At 45.1% G+C, this 15,061-nt stretch overlaps 1 protein-coding gene across 3 annotated transcripts in view; it reads left to right on the forward strand.

Annotated features, from left to right (window-relative positions):
• FOXN3 (forkhead box N3) overlaps window positions 1–15,061 on the forward strand; it is a 383,654-nt gene that overhangs the window by 116,864 nt on the left and 251,729 nt on the right. The window contains exon 2 of one of the 3 annotated variants that reach the window (XM_038751969.1): window positions 703–823. The exons of the other annotated variants lie outside the window; for them this stretch is intronic. The gene's annotated coding sequence lies outside the window, so the exon portion shown is untranslated. The remainder of the gene's footprint in view (window positions 1–702; window positions 824–15,061) is intronic. 3 annotated transcript variants of the gene reach the window in all.

A 15,061-nucleotide genomic window follows, 5' to 3' on the forward strand; every position in this document is an offset into this window, starting at 1 on the left:
TGAAGAGACCCAAAGACAGGACTGCAATTATAGAGAAGAAATATGCATGCCTCTTATCTCTCGCCCTCTCCTTCCCCAAATCAGTGGCTTTGTTGGGTGAAACAGAGCTCAGTTGATCATCCGGGGTGAGGCTTACCTTTTGTTTTGCCCATTCCCAGAAGCCATAAGCAAATCTCCTCTGTTGCCGTGGGCCCCTCCCCACCACTTTACCCTCCTTTTTGAGAACTTGAGGCACCCAAGATACCCTGACACCAGGAAGCAGTGGTGGTTTCCACCACCAGGGAAGAGATTCTCAGCTGCATCAAATGTATGAAATGGAAACAAATGTCCCTGCCAGTGAGAAATTCCTGGTGACAGTACCCCTTCTGTCTGCTGCAGCCCTTAACACATAGTAAGCACTTAATAAGTGCCATAAGTATTATTATCATAGTATGAAATCATTAATAAATAGAAAGTCATCTGGGAAGATTGGACAATTAAAGGTGTCAAATTGAGTTTAAGATATAATACTGATTCAAGCTGGCTGCTTCCTTTCCCTCCTGCCAAAGCAGTTCAGCCTTCCATTTTATTCTCCTACTAGCTAAGATTTCCTAAGCTTTAACGAGACCAGAATTATGGTCTGATAAAAGTGACGGGCTGACCTTGGTGGCTCATGCAAATAATTTTAAATGTTTGTTTTGTTTTGTTTCTTTTTAACAAAAGGTCCTTGACTCTCTCCTATCACTGCCTAAGCAGGGATTCAGGGATTTGATGCACACGGAGGCCAGAGGGGATTAGGCTGTGGTTCTTCCTGGAGGATACTGTAGAGCAATGTAAGCCAAAGGTAATCTGGGAATTCTTGCTGCTTTTCTTAGTTCTTATAGGGAAGCTTTAAAACAAAATGTTTCCTTTTGTCCTTTCCAGTCAGCAAACACTGACTTTGCCCCTTTGTAGTGAATGTAGCTGAAAAGTGTGTGGCTAATCTTTAAGGGCTTTATCTTTTATGGTACCCTATCATGCCAAAACATCTTTGTGCAGTAGTTTACTGAAAGCTGTCCTGTACAATCCTGGTAGCCTGTTATGGCCTCTGTACTAGCCATAGAGACTAAAGTCCTGTGAGATTGGCGGGCCCTCACAAGTGGCCAGATAACTTTTTATTATTATTGTTTATTTAAGCCATGTCTGTGCTATTCTTGAACACCAAATTATCCAGTCATAAGAGCCCAGCTCTTATGAGTTAAGAGTTTGTCTCCCTGCTGGGGAAGGGAAGGGCCAATTTTACTGATAACTGGGTTACAAAACATTTTATCAAGTGATGCAATGCAAGCAATGGGTTTTCAGCACTCACTCCACATGCTGAATTCTTGATGCAAAAAGGAACTGCCTAATACTTGCAAAGATATGTCTGACTGCACCAGAATCAAGCACAGGGCCAGTTACACATGGAACAGCACCAACGCGGCACTGACTAACTTCCTACCCAGCAGGAACCTCTACAGCCTGTTATAAAACAGCTTCTTTAATGCTGCCAGTCCTGGGAGCCACAAACCAAGCTGAGGGTGGGGGGCAGGGAACAAGAAGTGGCAAATCCAGAATGGGTTAAAGAAGGAAAGATACACGTGAATAGTATAGATGGAGGGAGCCATATTGCCGCTACAATCTTCTGTCTCAGCTATTTTGGCCTTATAACTTCCCATTACCTGTTTCCTCTCTCTCGTTTCCACTCCCCCCAACCTTCCCCTCCTTGAATGGCTCCCTAAAGACTTCTCCAACAAGGTTAAACTCCTCATCCATGGCTTCAAGGCCCTTTAGTAGCCATTTTGACTATTTAATATTTCTTATTACTCCCCTCTCTCCCTGCCCAGGTAGGTCTTTTTACCTCACTGTCCCCTACCCTAAACCTGTGAGTTGCTTCCCTTCACCTTTATTTTCCTGGCAACCCTGCTAACCTCCTCTCTGAATGAATCCTTATGTGATGTGTTTTCTGTTTAAGGGCAAATGAGACCTGTATTTACCTGCTCCAATTCATTCCCTCATAGTTCGAGGAGAGTATGAGAGAAGAAAGACATACCAAAAAAAGAAAGGAAGCATGATTTGAATACTTTTCTATAAGCTAAATACTTACTATATGCATGTTGGGTAGGGACCGTCTCTATATGTTGCCGACTTGTACTTCCCAAGTGCTTAGTACAGTGCTCTGCAAACAGTAAGCACTCAATAAATACGATTGAATGAATGAATGAATGCATGTCTTGGTTGTCATTTTAGAAAAATTAGGAGCTTTTGATGTAAGGCCATAGAAGCAGCATGGCTTAATGGATAGGTCACAGGCACGGGAGTCAGAAGACCTTGGTTCTAATCTTGACTCCACCACGTGTCTGCTGTGTGAAGTTGGGCAAGTCCCTTAACTTCTCTGGGCCTCAATTACTTCATCTGTAGAATGGGGATTGAGTGTGAGCCCCATATGGGATATGGACTACATCCAACATGATTAACTTGGGTCTACCCTACTTGCATATGGTGCTTAACAAGAACCATTATAATAATAATTATTATGATAGTGCTATCAAAGTGGGAGATCAAACCAATTTTGAACCAAAGATCAGGTTGGCCTACTACTATTTCTTCTCAAATTGGAACTGAGCCTAAACCCAAACCTAAACTGAAACAAAAAATTACAATTTATAATGATCAATTCACAAAAGTAATTTGAATAAAACTGATTAGGTCCATTGATAAATAACCTAAGCTGTTTAGCTTTACATTCTTATTGGCATCTTAAAACTAACATTACAGAAAGTGGACATCTACACACCTGGTCATTAATTAATTCATTCAGTCATATTTATTAAGTGCTTATTGTGTGCAGAGCACTGTACTAAGCATTTGGGAAAGTACAATACAACAGTAAAGAGTGATAATCCCTTCCCCTAATGAGCTCACCTCACATGCATGATGGCCGAGCCACTGAACAGTATTATTTCTATTTACTGTGCAGACTAACCTTCAGCAAGACTGCCAGATTAAAAAAAATAGTAGGGAGGGTAACGCGTTTGTAATTATCTGCAAGGCTATTATGAACATCAACTTCCCCAAAAATGTTTGCCATGTGAACAGCATGCAAACACTGGTCCCCAGAGAGCTCTGTACAGCTGAGCCCACAGCTGAAAACTGTTGCTCCTTTAAGTACATTTACACATGCAGAGCTCGTGGGCAGATTAATCCCTTCCCCCTTTGCAAACTAAATGCAAGAAGATTTTTTTAATACATTTTCATTGTTGTATTTTCCCCAAGTGAATTGGTTTGGACCTTTTGTTGGCCTGAAGTGAACTCAGATGAGAACAACTTCAGGCACAGCTGAATCTGACCCAGAATTGAACAGAAAATTGTGCTGGTTCAACTTTCCCACAGCTGAAAATATTCTCACAAAAACATTTCCTATTCAAGAGCCTATGAAGGGGTGTTACCAAAAGAAAAGTTTTAAATATGTAGATAAGGGAGACATCAACTATTCATCAAGTGTTGTATGGCTCAAATGACATTTGGGAATAAGGATTCCTAAAGGCCACATTACAGATTCAGAAATCCAACTAGCCGTGGAGCCGGTGATCCCAAGGGGTCTGGGCTGCATCAGGGTTTTGAGTGTCTCCAGCACAGGCTGAGGAGTGGGAGCCTCTGGGACAAGCTCATCGTTAACCTGAATAAGGAACCATGAGCTCCCAATTCTAGAGCAGGAATGTGAATTCCCCCCAGATCCCTCCAGCAGTGTGGGAAGAAAGAACCCTGAAATAGACGTGGGGGGACCTTGCACAAACACATATACTTAAGCTCTGACTGTTGAATCCCTTCCTCACCCAGTGTTTCTGGGGCTTCTTTTTACAGTGCTCTTCCTGATCCTGGTGTAGTCAGCCAGGGAAGAGCTGGCCCATCATCCCACCCCCACCTCCTAACCTCCACAACTGGCAAGGACTCCCATTTTGGATTTGCGTAGGGACACCCAAATTTTTACTGGTGAAGAAAGTATCACTGGCTCTTGATTTAGAAGGTATTTGTACATATCCTTGTGGGCAGGGATCATGCCTTTTAACATTATTGCATTGTACTCTCTCGGGAACTTAGCACGGTGCTCTACACACAGTAAACACTCAGTAAAAATCATTGATTGATTTCCTGGGCAAATGTTTTATAATTCCACTGAACACACTTTTCACTAGTGAGGGAAAGAACTGGACAGCCTCCGGAAACAGTTACAATGGCATAAAAACCCATTTACCCTTTTTTTTGCTACTCTCTCATTCTGGTACAAATTAACTGGCATTTTTCTGGAAAACTTTGTATCACAGGACCCAGATTGTCATAGTACTTTTGAGTAGCAATTCGATCCTATCTCAGTAGTAGTCATAATGGTATTGAGTGTGCTTTGCGCTGTGCACTGTATTAAGCACTGGAGTTAATACAAAATAAGCAAAATCTTGTAGGAATCACCAACTCTTATTTTTATTCTGGGCCTTGTTTGCATACCATTTGTCCCATAGAGAACACCAAAGGCATTGACAGGGAAACATTCCCTGCTTTAAGTACATGTAACAATTTTTATAAGCAGGCATCAACTCCTTCCCTCCCCCCACTTCAGAAAGGGAATTGTGTTGAGCGCAATTTTGAAGCTAACATCGGGACCTCTGCCAGATGGTTGAGACAAAGGGAAGTGAAGCTGGGATGGGATTGGGGATTGGGAATTGAGAGAGAAGAACCAGCTGGGCAAAGAAAAGTGGAGCACTTGGATGGGTGTCTGGGCTATCCAGTGATGAGGCGGATTTTTAAATAAATGTGTTTATAGATTACTGCAGTGATGTTTTTCTGCATACCTAGAACACTGCCTTTACAGAGCATTTTCAACAAAATCCATTTTATTCTCATAATAACCCTGTAAAGTAAGAAAGGGAAAGGCATCATTACTCCAGGTGAAACTGATGTAGAGAAGGGTTTAGTGATTTGCCTACCATCACACAGTAGGCTTATAGCAGAATTAGGACTAGAACTCAGGCCTCCCTGCCTCAAAGGGGTACATCCTTTCCACTAACCAGGCTACCTTCCTGTATTTGGTATGGTGACTGCTGGGATGTTAAGAGTTAAAGGCAACATTGGAATAGTTTAGATAAGTATTTCTTAATAGGTTTTTATCTGTACTCTGGAAAACTTGAAACTGAAATCTGGTCTCATCCCCCCATTTTTTACAACATTATTTGTTCATGCTGATTTGTTTATTGGAGTGTTGCCCAAGAGCTCTTGAATGCTGATGCATTTGGTCTTTGCCTAGTTCTGTAAGAGAGAAATGATAGGTTGTGGAGCCCCCAAACCTTAATGGGGTCTGAGAGTTGATGGAGACTTATTGTAGTAATTTCCCACTCTGGAGGCTTTAAATAAAGTCTTAAGTACAGCAATATTTCCTTTTCTAGATTTTAAAGTAAATTTCCATAGCCAGCTGGCTTCAACTACCCAACCACCTGGTTGAGGAGAATAAGACCCTCACTTTCCTGCTGCCTTTTGAATGCTGCTCCATGATTATGCTTAGCAGTTCTCAGCTGTGTGTTTTCCATTCTCAGCCCTTCTCTGTTCAGGGAAAATTAAGCTTTAAGATGGCCTGGGCATTGGGGGAGTAGGTAGGAGGTGGAGGGGTAAAATGTTTCCTTAGGAAGCAGATGGGGTAGTGTAAATGCACAGTGCCCTTCTTTAGACAGTTATGCCTATCTCTACCCTCTCTTTCTCTTGTGTAACCAGCCTTCCCTCTCCCCACCAACCACTGTCACAATTTAATCAATCAATCAATCGTATTTATTGAGCGCTTACTATGTGCAGAGCACTGTACTAAGCGCTTGGGAAGTACAAATTGGCAACACATAGAGACAGTCCCTACCCAACAGAGGGCTCACAGTCTAAAAGGGGGAGACAGAGAACAGAACCAAACATACCAACAAAATAAAATAAATAGGATAGAAACGTACATGTTAAATAAATAAATAAATAGAGTAATAAATATGTACAACCATATATACATATATACAGGTGCTGTGGGGAAGGGAAGGAGGTAAGATGGGGGGATGGAGAGGGGGGCGAGGGGGAGAGGAAGGAAGGGGCTCAGTCTGGGAAGGCCTCCTGGAGGAGGTGAGCTCTCAGCAGGGCCTTGAAGGGAGGAGGAGAGCTAGCTTGGCGGAGGGGCAGAGGGAGGGCATTCTAGGCCCGGGGGATGACGTGGGCCGGGGGTCGATGGCGGGACAGGCGAGAACGAGGTACAGTGAGGAGATTAGCGGCAGAGGAGCGGAGGGTGCGGGCTGGGCAGTAGAAGGAGAGAAGGGAGGTGAGGTAGGAGGGGGCGAGGTGATGGACAGCCTTGAAGCCCAGGGTGAAGAGTTTCTGCCTGATGCGCAGATTGATTGGTAGCCACTGGAGATTTTTGAGGAGGGGAGTAATATGCTCAGAGCGTTTCTGGACAAAGATAATCCGGGCAGCAGCATGAAGTATGGATTGAAGTGGAGAGAGACACGAGAATGGGAGATCAGAGAGAAGGCTGGTGCAGTAGTCCAGACGGGATAGGATGAGAGCTTGAATGAGCAGGGTAGCAGTTTGGATGGAGAGGAAAGGGCGGATCTTGGCAATGTTGCGGAGCTGAAACCGGCAGGTTTTGGTGACGGCTTGGATGTGAGGGGTGAATGAGAGAGCGGAGTCAAGGATGACACCAAGGTTGCGGGCTTGTGAGATGGGAAGGATGGTAGTGCCGTCAACAGAGATGGGAAAGTCAGGGAGAGGACAAGGTTTGGGAGGGAAGACAAGGAGCTCAGTCTTCGACATGTTGAGCTTTAGGTGGCGGGCAGACATCCAGATGGAGATGTCCTGAAGGCAGGAAGAGATGCCAGCCTGGAGGGAGGGGGAGAGAGCAGGGGCGAGATGTAGATCTGGGTGTCATCAGCATAGAGATGATAGTTGAAGCTGTGGGAGCGAATGAGGTCACCAAGGGAGTGAGTGTAGATTGAGAACAGAAGGGGACCAAGCACTGAACCTTGGGGAACCCCCACAGTAAGAGGATGGGAGGGGGAGGAGGAGCCTGCAAAAGAGACTGAGAAAGAATGACCGGAGAGATAAGAGGAGAACCAGGAGAGGACGGAGTCTGTGAAGCCAAGGTCAGATAGCGTGTTGAGGAGAAGGGGGTGGTCCACAGTGTCAAAGGCAGCTGAGAGGTCGAGGAGGATTAGGACAGAATATGAGCCGTTGGATTTGGCAAGCAGGAGGTCATTGGTGACCTTTGAGAGGGCAGTTTCCGTGGAATGAAGGGGACGGAAGCCAGACTGGAGGGGGTCGAGGAGAGAGTTGTTGTTGAGGAATTCTAGGCAGCGCGTGTAGACAACTCGTTCAAGGAGTTTGGAAAGGAATGGTAGGAGGGATATGGGACGATAACTAGAAGGTGAGGTGGGGTCAAGAGAGGGTTTTTTAGGATGGGAGAGACATGGGCATGTTTGAAGGCAGAGGGGAAGGAACCAGTGGAGAGTGAGCGGTTGAAGATGGAAGTTAAGGAGGGGAGAAGGGATGGAGCGAGAGATTTCATAAGATGAGAGGGAATGGGGTCAGAAGCACAGGTGGCCGGAGTAGCACTTGAGAGGAGGGAGGAGAGTTCCTCTGAGGATACCGCTGGGAAGGATGGGAGAGTAGCAGAGAGTGTTGAGAGCCGGGGGGATGGAGAAAGGGGGGAAGAGACTTTGGGGAGGTTGGACCTGATGGATTTAATTTTGTTAATGAAGTAGGAGGCCAGATCGTTGGGGGTGAGGGAAGGAGGAGGGGGAGGAACCGGGGGCCTGAGAAGGGAGTTGAATGTATGGAAGAGCTGGCGGGGGGTGATGGGCATGGGGGTCAATAAGGGAGGAGAAATAGTTTTGTCTGGCAGAAGAGAGGGCTGAGTTAAGGCAGGAAAGGATAAACTTGAAGTGAACGAGGTTGGCATGGTGTTTAGACTTTCGCCAGCAGCGTTCGGCAGCTCGAGCATAAGAGCGAAGGAGGCGGACAGTGGCAGTGATCCAGGGCTGTGGGTTAGTGGTGCGAGAGCGGTGAAGGGAAAGGGGAGTGAGCGAGTCTAGCTGAGTAGAAAGGGTAGAGTTGAGAGCAGTAATCTCATCATCAAGACTGGGTAGAGAGGAGAGGGCGGCGAGGTGGGGTGTGAGGCGCTCCGAAAGATGGGTGGGGTCCAGAGAGCGGAGATCTCTGTGAGGGAGTAATCCGGATTTACAGGGGAAAGGAGTGTGAGTGAGGAGGCAGGTGAAAAGATTATGATCAGAGAGAGGGATTACAGAGTTGGTGAGGGTGGACACAGTGCAGCGGTAGGAGATGATGAGGTCGAGGGTATGACCAAGTTGGTGAGTGGGTGAGGTGGGGTGGAGGAAGAGGTTGGCAGCGTCAAGGAGAGATAGAAGGTGGGCGGCAGAGGAGTCGTTAGGGATATCCATGTGGATATTGAAGTCTCCGAGGATCAGAGTGGGCATGGAGAAGGAGAGAAGGAAGGTGAGGAAGGGGTCAAAGTCGTTAAAGAAGTTGGAAGTGGGGCCGGGAGGGCGGTAGATGACGGCTACAAGAATCTGGAGGGGGTGGTAGAGGCGAATAATGTGGGCTTCAAAGGAAGGGAAGGAAAGGGAAGGGGGAGGAGGGATAGTGCGAAAGCAACATTGGGGGGCGAGAAGGAAACCGACACCTCCTCCTTTTCTGGTGAGTCTGGGGGAGTGGGAGAAGAAGAGGCCTGCACTGCAGAGAGCAGCAGAAGAGACTGTGTTGTCCGGCGATAGCCATGTTTCAGTTAGGGCGAGGAGGAGTAGAGAACTGGAAAGGAAAAGGTTCAGGATGAAAGGGGTCTTACTTAAAACGGAGGGGGGGTTCCAGAGGCAACACTTGGCAGCAGCTGTCGAGGGTGGGGAGGGAGGGGGAAGGGTGTGAGGGGTGGGGAGGGTTTGGATTGGGATGAGTTGGTGGGGGCCTGGGCGGGGAGAGTGGGAAGGGGGGTGGCGATGGGAAAGGAGAACTGGGATGGGGTGGGGGCGGGGGCGGGGAGAAGGGGAGGGAGGGGGCCGGGAGGGAGAAGCGGAGGACCTGTGGTGGTACAGAGGAATCCTTGGTAGGGGGGTGAGGGGGAGTGGTCTTGGTGGGTGAGAGGGAGGGAAACAGCTGGGTGGGAGAGGGGAAGGGGAAGGTGAGGAATGGGAATGGCAGTTGGGAGCAAGGGAACTGAAAGTTCATGGTGAGGTCAGCAGGGCGAGTGACAGTACAGCGGGGGGTTAACAATTGAGATGCAGAAGCAATAAAACAGTAGCAATGATAAAAGTAGGTGATGGAATCACAGGGTGTAGTTAAGCAATCAATATGCTATGGCAATAATAGAATTGGCAGATAATGATGCCACAGAGAGCAGATACAAACTATTAAGAGCTGGAGTAGGGTGGGCCAGTTAAGGGGGGTCAGGGAGCAGAGAAATTTAAAGTTGGCATCCACAGTCCTCTCATCCCTTACTGGTCTCTAGCCTACTGAGAGCCTTTTTCTCTCTTCAGATCCACTGGTGGATCCTCTGGAAATTATTGCTTGGGCTGACAGCATCCTCCTGCCTTTCAACGTGGGCCTTCTAATGTTCCATCTGGCTAATGGGACTCTGGCAGTGTGAAAAATAATTTACCTTTTAGAACTGGCTTTTCTAAAAAAAATTGGGAACATATATGTTGCAAGGACTCTTTTAATACAAAACACATTCTTCCTATAATCCCCTGTCTTTTGGAGTAGGTCCCAAACAAAGAAACCAAGAGATAAGAGGATGAGTTTCAAGAGCTGCACTAGGCTGGCAAGGGGACATGAAGATTTAACCTTTACTATCATCCCAATCAAACCTGAGTAGTTCCCCCAGAATATATTTAGCATAAAAGCCTCAGTGTAGCTATCTTAATCTTACCTTTACTCATCCAGTTGCCTGTATAGTGACAACTTACTGACAGGTGATGCGAAAAACTAAGAGGGGTGAAAATATGCAAATCCCAAGTTGAACTAGAACTCCTACATTAAAATTTTGATTGAGAAATTTTGTTTTGGTGTCATTCTCCTCCTCTAGACAATAAGCTCAATGTGGGCAGGGAGGGAGTCTGCAAATTTTGTTATATCTCCCAAGTGTTTAGTAAAGTAGTCTGCAAATAGTAAGCTCTCAATAAATACCATTGATTTTATTTAGATTCCCCCTCACATTGGTTGTAGGACTATATCTTTGGGCCTGTACTGGGTAAGGGGACAATTCAAATGACGCCTGGACAACAGTAGGGGTTGTTGGGAGGACAAATTGCCCCTGGAATGCCAAAATGACATCATTGATGCTGTCAACCTATCTCCATCATTACTCTAGTCTTCCCCTTTCAAGGTGCTGACCTCGACTTCTAGCCCAGTCTTTCAGGTGGTCACCGCAGACATTAAAATGACTTAATGGACCATATGCAGCTTTTTAGGCCCAGCCCCTGACTCCTGTTTGTTCCTCCCTCCCCTGGGGGCAGGCACTCCCAGGGAGCAGATATGGGCATTTATTTTGCCTCAGCAGCCATGCTCAGGCGGGATGAGTAAAATGGGATGTTTAAAGGTGAAAACAATGGTACATCTGCTAAAGTAGCTCCAACTGGCTCTGAGCCTGCTGGGAAAGCCAATGGGAAATGGCAGCCTGTTGCATTCCATATTTTGTCCCACCGTTCTGTGGGTTTTGACTTGCTGGAGCTGCTGGGTACATCTGTGGGTGGCTTCAAGTCACATAGGAATCAGATGAACAAACTGAGAGCTGCATCTGCCTATCCATGGCATGGATTCACCCTGCTGGTCAGCATGAATCATTGAGTGGGCTCCATACAGAGTTATGTGTCCCACCTGGCTACAGAGGGCATTTGATCTGGTACGATAATCCACCTGATCAGCCAGCATCTCTACGTGACATAAAAATACTAAAGAATGAAATACTATCATGGGAAAGTAGGCATCCCCCCAGCCCTACCTCTTTCCTTTCCCCACAGCACCTGTATATATGTTTGTACAGATTTATTACTCTATTTGTTTTACTTGTACATATTTACTATTCTATTTTGTCAATGATGTGCATCTAGCTTTAATTCTATTTATTCTGATGACTTAACACCTGACCACATGTTTTGTTTTGTTGTCTGTCTCCCCCTTCTAGACTGTGAGCCCATTGTTGGGTAGGGACCGTCTCTATATGTTTCCAACTTGCACTTCCCAAGCGCTTAGTACAGTGCTCTGCACACAGTAAGTGCTCAATAAATACGATTGAATACAAAAAGTAGGCAAACTGAACATCCAAATGTTTGCTCATTTGCAGTAATGAACTATAAGTTTTAGTGATTTACTGAAGATGGAATTTTACTTTGAATCGGCTATTAAAAAGAAAATCCCTTTCCAGCAAAACCATGAGTCTTCATCCAGTGATATTTTGTGATGTTCCTCAAACAGTGTTAAAAATAAAGGGGCTAGGACATTCTGGTCCACTGGATTGAAACTTTCCCTGGCATGAGTCCTGGAGGAAAAGGAACAAGACATAAAACCACTTACAGTGGCCTGGCTGAGGTAAGCAATGCTGCCAGAATCCAGACCAGTCTTCCTACATCATTCAGAACTAAAGAATTTCCCTCAGTTGTTCAAACACTTCAGATGGATGAAATATTTTAACCTTAAATACTGTAGTCAAATACTCAGGCCAAAGGGTGTTTTAGACTTCCGGTATCGGGATAATTTGTGTGAAAGTTAACGCCTCTCACACTCAGGGTCTAACTTTCTTCTGATTCCTGCTCCTCCCTTTTGCTGGTAAACAGATTTGTTGAGTGCATACATATGAGGCTTAAGTGGAGCATATAAAGGGATGCCGTGACTGGCTTACATGAAGGGAATTTAAGTAGAAGGCACGTAAACTGAATCCTCCCCAGTTTAGCAGTATAGGGGTGTATCATTTTATGACCAATATTAACATGAGCAGCTAATTTTATGAGATCAGGAGTGTCAGATAGCACGGACCATTACAAGGGTCAGAAGAGAGTTGAAATTTAGCATTAGGACTACAGTGGACAGGACAACCAATCTACAGTGTTATGCCATTCTCAAAAGCTTCTCTTTTAACACATGTGTGAAATAGAGAAGGCTGGAGAGGACAGTCATTTATCTCAAACATAGCTCTAGACAGGAAGAAAATCTTTCCTTCAGAAGCAGAAAGGTAGAGAAATAATGCTTCAGTTACTTCTAGTAGCAGTAGTGATAATAGTAGTAGTGATAATATTTATAAAGTATTACCGTGTGCAGAGCACTGTACTAAATACTGGGAGAGAATACACAAGTGGGAGACACCGTGCCTGCCCCTCTTGGGGCTCCCAATCTAAATTTCAAAGAAGCCCTAATAAATTGACAGTGAAACCACTGCCCAGGAAGGGGAAAAAAATGAAGGGCGAACGGTCATGTGTAAGTTCATAAATAGTGATGTTCTAGCCCTTACCTATTTGGAGGTCAGTCAGATGACCCTCTGAGTCTATGTTTTCCAGCTTTGCCTGGCAGACTTACTAGTCGCTGGCCCACAATTTCTCACATTTTCCACATTCACCTCACTGATACTTCTTTGTGGCTCCTTTGTCTCTAGAATTGACGTGGGGGCTTTGGTTCTATTATTGTGGGTGGATGAGGAAGAGTGGAGAAAAGGAAAATAAAGAAATGTCAACCTTCGAGTTGGCAGTAGTGAAAATTCAACTTGAAAAATGCTGGAGAATAGAGTGAGCAATCTATGTTGACATATGTAGGTTATATGCAAATTCATCACAAATCATATGCAAATACACTTTGGCTCTCCTGTTTCCTGTAGCTGAATGTGGCCCCATAGGAAAACCCTTTTGGAGACCGTTGTGTTAGATGCCAAGGAGTGTTCCCAGTAGGATTTTTTTCTCTTCAAGAATGAGCTGTTAGTGTGGGAAGGAGTGGGTAAACCCTCAAAATAATGTCCTCAGTTATCATTGAGGTAACAGTTGCATTTTAGGACATTTAGGGATTGTGGCCAGGAATGGTGTGTGTTCTTCCTCTGAGATGAAGAGGTAGGTCTAAAAATAAATTGTCTGGGAAGCTAATTGCCAGTGTATTCAGAATTTCCCTCATGATTCCTCAATAGGAAAGAATGAATTTTTTTTAAAGAACAACTTTGGGTACACTCTGGACTGGAACTGAGATTTTCATTATTCAGATCAAAAAAATGTATTCCAGGGGCTACTGTTTTAAGAACTGAGTCCTCACAGTACAATTCATTTCTACAGAGATGTTCAGCAATTCAGTGCCTCTAATCCAGAAAGTTGTTGTAGCAATCTTTAGGGAATAATGGGAAACACCAAAGAATGAGTATTTTTTTCAGGGAAAAACTTCTGTGTCAGGTAGAATGTAAGTGAGAGGGGGAAGAATTGAATCTCATTGGGTAGGAGAAAGCAGATCTGCTTTTAGGCAAGGTTACCCCTAACCAGCCATGAGCAAATGATTGTAACCAAATCATCCAAGACATTTGTTGACCAGTTTTTCACTCTTGACCGATGATGATGATAATGCCTTTTTGAAAGCAATTTTGCAATTGGAAATTCCACTTTTGATCTAAATCAGTACAGCAAAAGCTGAGCCACAAGCACCAAGGTAAAGTAAACTGGGATGACCCTGTGCTGACAAAAATCCACACTTTAGGAGCTGCTTTCAAGGACCTCTGATGGCAGAATGTTCACCTGACTGAGAACTGACATTTCAGCCTTGCCCTCCTACCCTTACTCTATCTCAGCTACCTCAGGGCAGTACTTCAGGGCCCAGTCAGCCAGGCAGCATAGTGAGTAGAGGAGTTCTGCCCTCTTTCCAGAACCAGGAAGATCATGCAAAGTAGGAGGCTGAAGCAGTTTGCTTCTGCTCTTGCCTCTGCTCTTGCTTCTGCTCCTTCAATGATATGTGTAGGACCTCTCACCACTCATAGCCACACAGACAAGATAGCAGCACATGAAAAGAAACATTCCAGATGCTTGTAGTGACTTTCCTTTCTTGTTTGATCAGTCAGTCAGTCAGTGGTGTTTATTGACCTTGTATTGTACCCAGTCTTGCAGTCTCTATTTGGGTTGGGAGTGCTTTTGCCTTGTATCGTTCCCTCCCTCACTCCCTCCCTTCCCTTAGCTCTGAACCCACATGATAACTGCTTGTCTCTGTCTCCTTTCCCCTCTCCCCACCCTCCACAGAGTGGTTCAACAATCACTTTATCTGTGAAGAGTAAGAGGAACGGAAAGGATCACAGTATTGTGGACGGAATGGGGAGTTTGAAAAAGGAGCTTTGGTGTAGACAAATGCAAGCAAAAGTGAATATCCCATAAAGCAGACTACTAGCTACATTTTCAGTTGTATGGAATCAAGTACATATACTATACGTGTTTCAGAGGCTTGGTCCAACAAAGTAGCTTCATGACCAATGTAGAACAAATAGAACAAGCCCATTTTAGTCTTAGCATTATTTCCTTTTCTAAAGGGAAAAGGGACCCAGGAAGGGCCAGAAAGTTTTGCCAACACCCCCAAGCAACAGCTGTCAGTCAGTCTTGGATTTCCAAGCCAATCGAGAAGGCAGACACAGTCTTACTTGGAAAAACCAGCCCACTGTTCTCAAAGCTGCAACCTGGGCTTTCTTAGTTCTTCCATGTTGAATTACATCTGGAGTTGTCATATCACAAGACTGCCCCCACGCCATTAGTTAGCTAATGAGTCATAATGTTAGAGTTATTAAGAAACATATGGAGTCTGAAAAAAAAATCAAGCCTACCTTTGGTTTGAGTGTGCCCCGTGCAGACATGGCTGAGTTTTTTATTTGTTTACTGACTTATGTGCTATTGCATGGGCGTCAGTTTTGGTAGGCAAGTTTGTAAAGGGCAAAAGCCCTGACTTTTTCACAGTTTTTAAAGGACTATAGCTAGTGTAAAACTGAATCACCAACACTAACCTGAGGACTGAGTCTGTCAGTTAGTGTCATGGCAGCAGTGTG

The sequence above is a fragment of the Tachyglossus aculeatus genome, chromosome 1 (genome assembly GCF_015852505.1).
Source record: "Tachyglossus aculeatus isolate mTacAcu1 chromosome 1, mTacAcu1.pri, whole genome shotgun sequence".
Lineage (NCBI taxonomy): Eukaryota > Metazoa > Chordata > Mammalia > Monotremata > Tachyglossidae > Tachyglossus > Tachyglossus aculeatus.